Below are 12,462 nucleotides of genomic sequence, written 5' to 3'. Positions count from 1 at the left end.
GCCCCACCATTCAAAATATACACGTATCCGGTTTGTGACTTAGAGTCATCTAGATCTGTGTCGAAGCTAGCATCGACGTAACCCTTTACGATGAGCTCTTCGTCACCTCCATAAACGAGAAACATTTCCTTAGTCCTTTTCAGGTACTTCAGGATATTCTTGACCGCTGTCCAGTGTTCCTTGCCAGGATTACTTTGGTACCTTCCTACCAAACTCACGGCAAGGTTTACATCAGGTCTGGTACACAGCATGGCATACATAATAGAACCTATGGCTGAGGCATAGGGGATGACACTCATCTCTTCTATATCTTCTGCCGTGGTTGGACATTGAGCTGAGCTCAATTTCACACCTTGCAACACAGGCAAGAACCCCTTCTTAGACTGATCCATATTGAACCTTTTCAATATCTTATCAAGGTATGTGCTTTGTGAAAGACCTATGAGGCGTCTTGATCTATCTCTATAGATCTTGATGCCTAATATATATGCAGCTTCTCCAAGGTCCTTCATTGAAAAACTCTTATTCAAGTAGGCCTTAATGCTGTCCAAGAGTTCTATATCATTTCTCATCAAAAGTATGTCATCTACATATAATATGAGAAATGCTACAGAGCTCCCACTCACTTTCTTGTAAACACAGGCTTCTCCGTAAGTCTGCGTAAACCCAAACGCTTTGATCATCTCATCAAAGCGAATGTTCCAACTCCGAGATGCTTGCACCAGCCCATAAATCGAGCGTTGGAGCTTGCACACCTTGTCAGCATTCTTAGGATCGACAAAACTTTCCGGCTGCATCATATACAATTCTTCCTTAAGGAAACCATTAAGGAATGCCGTTTTGACGTCCATTTGCCATATCTCATAATCATAGAATGTGGCAATTGCTAACATGATTCGGACGGACTTTAGCTTCGCTACTGGTGAGAAAGTCTCATCGTAGTCAACCCCTTGAACTTGTCGATAACCCTTAGCGACAAGCCGAGCTTTATAGATGGTCACATTACCGTCCGCGTCTGTCTTCTTCTTAAAGATCCATTTATTTTCTATGGCTCGCCGCTCCACGGGCAAGTCAGTCAAAGTCCATACTTCGTTTTCATACATGGATCCTATCTCGGATTTCATGGCTTCCAGCCATTTGTCGAAATCCGGGCCCGCCATCGCTTCTTCATAGTTCGAAGGTTCACCGTTGTCTAACAACATGATTTCCAAGACAGGGTTGCCGTACCACTCTGGTGCGGAACGTGTCCTTGTGGACCTACGAATTTCAGTAGGAGCTTGATCAGAAGTATCTTGATCATCATCATTAACTTCCTCTCTAGTCGGTGCAGGCACCTCAGGAACATTTTCTTGAGTTGCGCCCTTTTCCGGTTCAAGAGGTAATACTTCATCAAGTTCTACTTTCCTCCCACTTACTTCTTTCGAGAGAAACTCTTTCTCTAGAAAGGATCCATTCTTGGCAACAAAGATCTTGCCTTCGGATCTGAGGTAGAAGGTATACCCAATAGTTTCTTTAGGGTATCCTATGAAGACGCATTTTTCCGACTTGGGTTCGAGCTTTTCAGGTTGAAGTTTCTTGACATAAGCATCGCATCCCCAAACTTTTAGAAACGACAACTTAGGTTTCTTCCCAAACCATAATTCATACGGTGTCGTGTCAACAGATTTCGACGGAGCCCTATTTAAAGTGAATGCGGCAGTCTCTAAAGCATAGCCCCAAAAGAAAGCGGTAAATCGGTAAGAGACATCATAGATCGCACCATATCTAATAGAGTGCGATTACGACGTTCGGACACACCATTACGCTGAGGTGTTCCAGGCGGCGTGAGTTGTGAAACTATTCCACATTTCCTTAAGTGTGTGCCAAATTCGTGACTCAAGTATTCTCCTCCACGATCTGATCGCAAAAACTTGATTTTCCTGTCACGTTGATTCTCAACCTCACTTTGAAATTCTTTGAACTTTTCAAAGGTTTCAGACTTGTGTTTCATTAAGTAGACATACCCATATCTACTCAAATCATCAGTGAGGGTGAGAACATAACGATAGCCACCGCGAGCCTCAACACTCATTAGACCGCACACATCAGTATGTATGATTTCCAATAAGTTGGTTGCTCGCTCCATTGTTCCTGAGAACGGAGTCTTGGTCATTTTACCCATGAGGCATGGTTCGCACATGTCAAATGATTCATAATCAAGAGACTCTAAAAGTCCATCTGCATGGAGCTTCTTCATGCGTTTGACACCTATGTGACCAAGGCGGCAGTGCCACAAGTATGTGGGACTATCATTATCAACCTTACATATTTTGGCACTCACACTATGAACATGTGTAGCATTACGCTCGAGATTCATTAAGAATAAACCATTCACCATCGGAGCATGACCATAAAACATATCTCTCATATAAATAGAACAACCATTATTCTCAGATTTAAATGAGTAGCCATCTCGAATTAAACGAGATCCCGATACAATGTTCATGCTCAAAGCTGGCACTAAATAACAATTATTAAGGTTTAATACTAATCCCGAAGGTAAATGTAGAGGTAGCGTGCCGACGGCGATCACATTGACCTTGGAACCATTCCCGACGCGCAACGTCACCTCGTCCTTTGCCAATCTCCGCTTATTCCGCAACCCCTGCTTTGAGTTACAAATGTGAGCAACTGCACCGGTATCAAATACCCAGGAGCTACTACGGATACTGGTAAGGTACACATCAATTACATGTATATCACATATACCTTTTGTTTTGCCGGCCTTCTTGTCCGCTAAGTATTTGGGGCAGTTCCGTTTCCAGTGACCCTTCCCTTTGCAATAAAAGCACTCAGTCTTGGGCTTGGGTCCATTCTTTGGCTTCTTCCCAGCAGCTTGCTTGCTAGGCGCGGCCTTTCCGTCCTTCTTGAAGTTCTTTTTACCCTTGCCCTTCTTGAACTTAGCGGTTTTATTTACCATCAACACTTGATGTTCCTTCTTGACTTCTACCTCTGCTGATTTCAGCATTGCAAATACCTCAGGAATGGTCTTTTGCATTCCCTGCATATTGAAGTTCATCACAAAGCTCTTGTAGCTTGGTGGAAGCGACTGGAGGATTCTGTCAATGACCGCGTCATCCGGGAGATTAACTCCTAGCTGAGTCAAGCGGTTATGTAACCCAGACATGGTGAGTATGTGCTCACTGACAGAACTATTTTCCTCCATCTTACAGCTGAAGAATTTGTCGAAGACTTCATATCTCTCGACCTGGGCATGAGCTTGAAAAACCAATTTCAGCTCTTCGAACATCTCATATGCTCCATGTCTCTCAAAACGCTTTTGGAGTCCCGGCTCTAAGCTGTAAAGCATGCCGCACTGAACGAGGGAGTAGTCATCAGCACGTGTCTGCCAAGCGTTCATAACGTCTTGGTTCTGTGGTACGGGTGGGTCACCTAGCGGTGCTTGTAGGACATATTCTTTCTTGGCAGCTATGAGGATGATCCTCAGGTTCCGGACCCAGTCCGTATAGTTTCTGCCATCGTCTTTCAGCTTGGTTTTCTCTAGGAACACGTTGAAGTTGAGGACTACGTTGGCCATTTGATCTACAAGACATATTGTAAAGATTTTAGACTAAGTTCATGATAATAAAGTTCATCTAATCAAATTATTCAATGAACTCCCACTTAGATAGGCATCCCTCCAGTCATCTAAGTATAACATGATCCGAGTTGACTAGGCCGTGTCCGATCATCACGTGAGACAGTCTAGTTAACATCGGTGAACATCTTCATGTTGATCGTATCTTCTATACGACTCATGCTCGACCTTTCGGTCTTCTGTGTTCCGAGGCCATGACTGTACATGCTAGGCTCGTCAAGTCAACCTAAGTGTTTGCATGTGTAAATCTGTCTTACACCCGTTGTATGTGAATGTCTGAATCAAACACCCGATCATCACGTGGTGCTTTGAAACAACAAACTGTCGCAACGGTGCACAGTTAGGGAAACACTTTCTTGAAATTATTATGAGGGATCATCTTATTTACTACCGTCGTTCTAAGTAAACAAGATGTACAAAACATGATTAACATCACATGCAATCAAATAATAATAGTGACATGATATGGCCAATATCACATAGCTCCTTTGATCTCCATCTTGGGGCTCCATGATCATCCTGTCACCGGCTTGATACCATGATCTTCATCATCATAATCTCCATCATCGTGTCTCCATGAAGTTGCTCGCCAACTATTACTTCTACTACTATGGCTAACGCGTTTAGCAATAAAGTAAAGTAATTTACATGGCGTTTCTCAATGACACACAGGTCATACAAAAATAAAGACAACTCCTATGGCTCCTGCCGGTTGTCATACTCATCGACATGCAAGTCGTGATTCCTATTACAATAGCATGAACATCTCATACATCACATATATATCATTCATCATTCATCACAACTTTGGCCATATCACATCACAAAACACTTGCTGCAAAAACAAGTTAGACGTCCTCTAATTGTTGTTGCAAGTTTTACGTGGCTGAAATAGGGTTCTAGCAAGAACGTTTTCTTACCTACGTGAAAGCCACAACGTGATTTGTCAACTTCTATTTACCCTTCATAAGGACCCTTTTCATCGAATCCGCTCCAACTAAAGTGGGAGAGACATACACCCGCCAGCCACCTTATGCAACTAGTGCATGTTAGTCGGTGGAACCGGTCTCACGTAAGCGTACGTGTAAGGTTGGTCCGGGCCGCTTCATCCCACAATACCGTTGAAGCAAGATAAGACTAGTAGCGGCAAGAAAGTTGACAATATCTACGCCCACAACAAATTGTGTTCTACTCGCGCAAGAAGAACTACGCATAGACCTAGCTCTGATACCACTGTTGGGGAACGTTGCAGAAAACAAAAATTTTCCTACGGTTTCACCAAGATCCATCTAGGAGTTCATCTAGCAACGAGTGATCGGATTGCATCTACATACTTTGTAGATCACGCGCGGAAGCGTTCAAAGAATGGGGATGAGGAAGGCGTACTCGACGTGATCCAAATCATCGGAGATCCTAGCGCCGAATGGATGGCACCTCCGCGTTCAACACACGTACGGTCAGCGTAACGTCTCCTTCTTCTTGATCCAGCAAGGGGGAAGGAGAGGTTGAGGAAGATGGCTCCAGCAGCAGCACGACGGCGTGGTGGTGGTGGAGCTGCAGTACTCCGGCAGGGCTTCGCCAAGCACTATGGAGGAGGAGGAGGTGTTGGAGAGGGAGAGGGAGGCACCAAAGATGTGTTATGAGAGGCCCTCCTTCCCCACTATATATAGGGAGTCCAAGGGGGGGGGCGCCGGCCCTAGGAGATCCAATCTCCTAGAGGGGTGCGGCCAAGGGAGGAATCCCTCCTCCCCAAGGCACCTAGGAGGTGCCTTCCCCCTTTGGGACTCTTCCCTTCTTGAACCCTAGGCGCATGGGCCTCTTGGGGCTGGTGCCCTTGGCCCATGCAGGCCAAGGCGCACCCCCTACAGCCCATGTGGCCCCCCGGGGCAGGTGGCCCCACCCGGTGGACCCCGGGACCCTTCCGGTGGTCTCGGTACAATACCGGTGACCCCGAAACTTGTCCCGATGCCCGAAATAGCACTTCCTATATATAATTCTTTACCTCCGGACCATTCCGGAACTCCTCGTGACGTCCGGGATCTCATCCGGGACTCCGAACAACATTCGGGTTACTGCATATACATATCCCTACAACCCTAGCGTCACCGAACCTTAAGTGTGTAGACCCTACGGGTTCGAGAGACATGTAGACATGACCGAGACGACTCTCCGGTCAATAACCAACAGCGGGATCTGGATACCCATGTTGGCTCCCACATGCTCCTCGATGATCTCATCAGATGAACCACGATGTCGAGGATTCAAGCAACCCCGTATACAATTCCCTTTGTCAATCGGTATGTTACTTGCCCGAGATTCGATCGTCGGTATCCCAATACCTCGTTCAATCTCGTTAACGGCAAGTCACTTTACTCGTACCGTAATGCATGATCCCGTGACCAGACACTTGGTCACTTTGAGCTCATTATGATGATGCATTACCGAGTGGGCCCAGTGATACCTTTCCGTCATACGGAGTGACAAATCCCAGTCTTGATCCGTGTCAACCCAACAGACACTTTCGGAGATACCCGTAGTATACCTTTATAGTCACCCAGTTACGTTGTGACGTTTGGAACACCCAAAGCACTCCTACGGTATCCGGGAGTTACACGATCTCATGGTCTAAGGAAAGGATACTTTGACATTGGAAAAACTCTAGCAAACAAACTATACGATCTTGTGCTATGTTTAGGATTGGGTCTTGTCCATCACATCATTCTCCTAATGATGTGATCCCATTATCAATGACATCCAATGTCCATAGTCAGGAAACCATGACTATCTGTTGATCAACGAGCTAGTCAACTAGAGGCTTACTAGGGACATGTTGGTGTCTATTATTCACACATGTATTACGATTTCCGGATAACACAATTATAGCATGAATAAAAGACAATTATCATGAACAAGGAAATATAATAATAATGCTTTTATTATTGCCTCTAGGGCATATTTCCAACAGGTGGGGGGCGCACCAGCCCACCTGGGGCTGGTCCCCTCTCACACTTGGCCCACGCAACCCTCTGGGGCAGGTAGCCCCACCTGGTGGACCCCCGGGACCCTCCCGATGGTCCCGGTACGTTACCGATAGCACTCGAAACTTTTCCGGTGACCAAAACAGGTCTTCCCATATATATAAATCTTTACCTCCGGACCATTCCGGAACTCCTCGTGATGTCCGGGATCTCATCCGGGACTCCGAACAACATTCGGTAACCACGTATATCTATTCCCTATAACCCTAGCGTCATCGAACCTTAAGTGTGTAGACCCTACGGGTTCGGGAGTCATGCAGACATGGCCGAGACAACTCTCTGGTCAATAACCAACAGCGGGATCTGGATACCCATGTTGGCTCCCACATGTTCCACGATGATCTCATCGGATGAACCACGATGTCAAGGATTTAATCAATCCCGTATACAATTCCCTTTGTCCATCGATACGATACTTGCCCGAGATTCGATCGTCGGTATCCCGATACCTTGTTCAATCTCGTTACTGGCAAGTCTCTTTACTCGTTCCATAACACATCATCCCGTGATCAACTCCTTGATCACATTGTGCACATTATGATGATGTCCTACCGAGTGGGCCCAGAGATACCTTTCCGTTTACACGGAGTGACAAATCCCAGTCTCGATTCGTGCCAACCCAACAGACACTTTCGGAGATACCTGTAGTGTACCTTTATAGCCACCCAGTTACGTTGTGACGTTTGGCACACCCAACGCACTCCTACGGTATCCGGGAGTTGCACAATCTCATGGTCTAAGGAAATGATACTTGACATTAGAAAAGCTTTAGCAAACGAACTAAATGATCTTTGTGCTAGGCTTAGGATTGGGTCTCGTCCATCACATCATTCTCCTAATGATGTGATCCCGTTATCAACGACATCCAATGTCCATGGTCAGGAAACCGTAACCATCTATTGATCAACGAGCTAGTCAACTAGAGGCTTACTAGGGACATGGTGTTGTCTATGTATCCACACATGTATCTGAGTTTCCTATCAATACAATTCTAGCATGGATAATAAACGATTATCATGAACAAGGAAATATAATAATAACCAATTTATTATTGCCTCTAGGGCATATTTCCAACAGTCTCCCACTTGCACTAGAGTCAATAATCTAGTTCACATCGCCATGTGATTAACACTCACAGGTCACATCACCATGTGACCAACATCCAAGAGTCTACTAGACTCAATGATCTAGTTCACATCACTATGTGATAAACACTCAAAGAGTCTGGGTTTGATCATGTTATGCTTGTGAGAGAGGTTGTAGTCAACGGGTCTTGCCATATTCAGATCCCTATGTATTTTGCAAAACTTTATGTCATATCGTAGATGCTTCTACCACGTTCCACTTGGAGCTATTCCAAATTGTTTCTCCATTATACGTATCCGGTATCTCTACTCAGAGCTATCCGGATAGGTGTTAAGCTTGCATCGACGTAACTCTTTACGTCGAACTCTTTATCACCTCCATAACCGAGAAACATTTCCTTATTCCTCTAAGGATAATTTTGACCGCTATTTGGTGATCTACTCCTAGATCACCTTTGTACCCTCTTGCCAGACATGTGGCAAGGCACACATCAGGTGCAGTACTTGAGCATGGCATACCGTATAGAGCCTATGACAAAAGCATAGGGGACGACCTTCGTCCTTTCTCTTTCTTCTGCCGTGGTCAAGCTTTGAGTCTTACTCAACTTCACACCTTACAACTCAGGTAAGAACCCCTTCTTTGACTGATCTATTTTGAACTCCTTCAAAAACATGTCAAGGTGTGCCTTCTTTGAAAGTACCATCAGGCGTCTTGATCTATCTCTATAGATCTTGATGCCCAATATGTAAGCAGCTTTATCCAGGTCTTCCTTTGAAAAACACTCTTCAAACAACCGTTTATGCTTTCCAGAAATTCTACATTATTTCGGATCAACAATATGTCATCCACATATACTTATCAGAAATGTTGTAGTGCTCCCACTCACTTTCTTGTAAATACAAGTTTCTAGCAAACATTGTATAAACCTAAAAGCTTTGATCACTCCATCAAAACATATATTCCGATTCCGAGATGCTTGCTCTAGTCCATAGAAGGATTGCTAAAGCCAGCATACCTTTTAGCATCCTTAGGATCGACAAAACCTTTTATTGTATCACATACAACTTTTCTTACGAAAACTGGTAAGGAAACTTGTTTTGACATCCATTTGTAAGATTTCATAATCGAAAAATACAGCTAATGCTAACATGATTCCGACGGACTTAAGCATCGCTACGGGTGAGAAATTCTCATCGTAGTCAACTCCTTGAACTTGTGAAAAGACTCTTTCTCACAAGTCGAGCTTCATAGACGGTAACATTACCGCCCACGTCCGTCTTCTTCTTAAAGATCCATTTATCTCAATGGCTTGCCAATCATCGGGCAAGTCCACCAAAGTCCATACTTTGTTCTGATATATGGATCCTATTTCGGATTTCATGGCTTCTAACCATTTGTCGGAATACGGCCCCACCATCACTTCTCCATAGCTCGTAGGTTCATTGTTGTATAACAACATGATATCTAAGACAGGATTACCGTACCACTCAGGAGTAGTACATATCCTTGTCAACCTACGAGGTTCGATAGCAACTTGATCCGAAGCTTCATGATCACTATCATTAACTTCCTCTTCAACAGACGTAGGCACCACAAAAAACATCTTTCTGTGTTGCATCACTCTCTGGTTGAAAATAAAGGTTCGACAACCTCATCAAGTTCTATCTTCCTCCCACTCAATTCTTTCGAGAGAAACTCCTTCTCGAGAAAGCACCTGTTCTTAGCGACAAACAATTTGCCCTTGGATCTGAGATAGAAGGTATACCCAACTGTCACCCTTGGGTATCCTATGAAGATGTGTTTGTCCGCTTTGGGTTTGAGCTTCTCCGGCTGAAGCCTTAAGCATCGCAGCCCCAAACATTAAGAAATGACAACTTTGGTTTCTTGCCAAACCATATTATTACGACGTTGTCTCAACGGACTTTAGATGGTGTCCTATCTAAAGTGAATGCGGCTGTCTCTAACGCATAACCTCAAAATGAAAACGGTAGATTGGTAAGAGACATCATAGATCGCACCATATCTCATAGGGTTCGATTACAATGTCCGGACACACCATTACCTTGTGGTGTTCCAGGTGGCTTCAACTGTGAAACAATTCCACAATGTCTTAAGTGATTGCCAAACTCATAACTCAGAAAATCCCCTTTTGATCAGATCATAGGAACATGATCTTATTGTTATGATGATTCTTAACTTCACTCTGAAATCGCTTGAACTTTTCAAACGTTTCAGACTTGTGCTTCATTAAGTAGATATACCTATATCTACGCAAATCATCAGTGAAGATGAGAAAATAGCGATATCCACCGCACGCTTCAATTCTCATTGGATCACACACATCAGCATGCATGATTTCCAACAAGTCACTTGCCCATTTCATTGTACCTGAAAACGGGGTCTTAGTCATCCTGCCCATGAGGCATGGCTCGCATGTGTCAAGTGATTCAAAATCAAGTGACTCCAAACATCCATCGACATGGAGTTTCTTCATGCATCTTACGCCAATATGACCTAAGCGGCAGTGCCACGAGAAAGTGGTACTATCATTATTAACTCTACATCCTTTGGCGTGAACATGTGTATTACCACGATCGAGATTCAATGAACCATTCACATAGGGTGCATGACCATGAAAGGTATCATTCATGTAAACAGAATAACCATTATTCTCTAACTTAAATGAATGACCGTATTGCAATGAACATGATCTAATCATATTCATGCTCAACGTAGATACCTGATAACATTTATCTAGGTTCAATACTAATCCCGAAGGCAGATGGAGTGTGCGATGGTGATCTCATCAACTTTGGAAACACTTCCAACACACATCGTCACCTCGCCCTCAGCCAGTCTCCGTTTAGTCCGTAGCTTTTGCTTCAAGTCACCAATAATAGTAATTGAACCGGTATCCAATACCCAGGTGCTACCAGGAGTACTAGTGAGGTACACATTAATGACACGTATAAATTTTGTTGAAGTTGCCAACCTTCTTATCTACCATGCATTTGGGGTAATTCCGCTACCAGTGACCGTTCCCTTTATAATAGAAGCACTTAGTCTCGGGTTTGGGTTCAACCTTGGGTTCCTTCACTTGAGCGGCAACTGGTTTGCCATCCATGAAGTTTCCCTTCTAGCCCTTGCCCTTCTTGAAACCAGTGGTCTTGTTAAACCATCAACACTTGATGCTCCTTCTTGATTTCTACCTTTTGCGGTCTTAAGCACCGCGAACAGCTCCGGGATCAACTCCATCCCTTGCATGTCATAGTTCATCACGAAGATCTAGTAGCTTAGTGATAGTGGCTAGAGAAATCTATCAATCACTATCTTATCTGGAAGTTTAACTCCCACTTGATTTAAGTGATTGTAGCATCCAGACATTCTGAGCACATGCTCACTAGTTGAGCTATTCTCCTCCATCTTGTTGGCTAAAGAACTTGTCAGAGGTCTCACACCTCTCAACACGGGCATGAGCCTGAAATCCCAATTTCAGCTCTTGGAACATCTCATATGTTCTATGGCGTTTAAAACGTCATTGGAATCCCGATTCTAAGCCGTAAAGTATGGTGCACTAAACTATCAAGTAGTCATCAGGACGTGTCTGTCAGGTGTTCACAACATCCACAGACGACGTTGTAGGGGTTTGCACATCGAGCGGTGCATCAAAGACATAAGCCTTCTATGTAGCAGTGAGGACACTCCTCGGACTACGGACCTAGTCCGCATCATTGCTTACAATATCTTTCAACTTAATCTTTCTCTAGGAACGTATTGAAACAAGGAGCTACAACGTGAGCTATTTATCTACAACATATTTGCAAAGACAATTTAGACTATGTTCATGATAATTGAGTTCATCTAATGAACTCCCACTCAGATAGACATCCCTCTAGTCATCTAAGTGAAACATGATCCGAGTCAACTAGGCCGTGTCCGATCATCACGTGAGACGGACTAGTCAACATCGGTGAACATCTTCATGTTGATCGTATCTTCTATACGACTCATGCTCGACCTTTCGGTCTTCCGTGTTCCGAGGCCATGTCTGTACATGCTAGGCTCGTCAAGTCAACCTAAGTGTTTTTGCTGTGTAAATCTGGCTTATACCCGTTGTATTCGAACGTTAGAATCTATCACACCCGATCATCATGTGGTGCTTCGAAACAACGAACCTTCACAACGGTGCACAGTTAGGGGGAACACCTTTCTTGAAATTTTAGTGAGGGATCATCTTATTTAAGCTACTGTCGTTCTAAGCAAATAAGATGTAAAACATGATAAACATCACATGCAATCCAATAGTGACATGATATGGCCAATATCATTTTGCTCCTCTCGATCTCCATCTTCGGGGCTCCATGATCATCGTTGTCACCGGCATGACACCATGATCTCCATCATCATGATCTCCATCATCGTGTCTTCTTGAAGTTGTCTCGTCATCTATTACTTCTACTACTATGGCTAACGCTTTAGCAATAAAGTAAAGTAATTACATGACGTTTATGTTGACACGCAGGTCATAAATAAATAAAGACAACTCTTATGGCTCCTGCTGGTTGTCATACTCATCGACATGCAAGTCGTGATTCCTATTACAAGAACATGATCAATCTCATACATCACATATATCATTCATCACATCCTTTTGGCCATATCACATAGCAAACCCTGCAAAAACAAGTTAGACGTCCTCTA

This window comes from Triticum urartu, chromosome 5A (assembly GCF_056163025.1).
Source record: "Triticum urartu cultivar PI428250 chromosome 5A, HENAU_Tu73, whole genome shotgun sequence".
Taxonomy (NCBI): Eukaryota; Viridiplantae; Streptophyta; class Magnoliopsida; order Poales; family Poaceae; genus Triticum; species Triticum urartu.
This window is presented reverse-complemented; position numbering follows the sequence as displayed.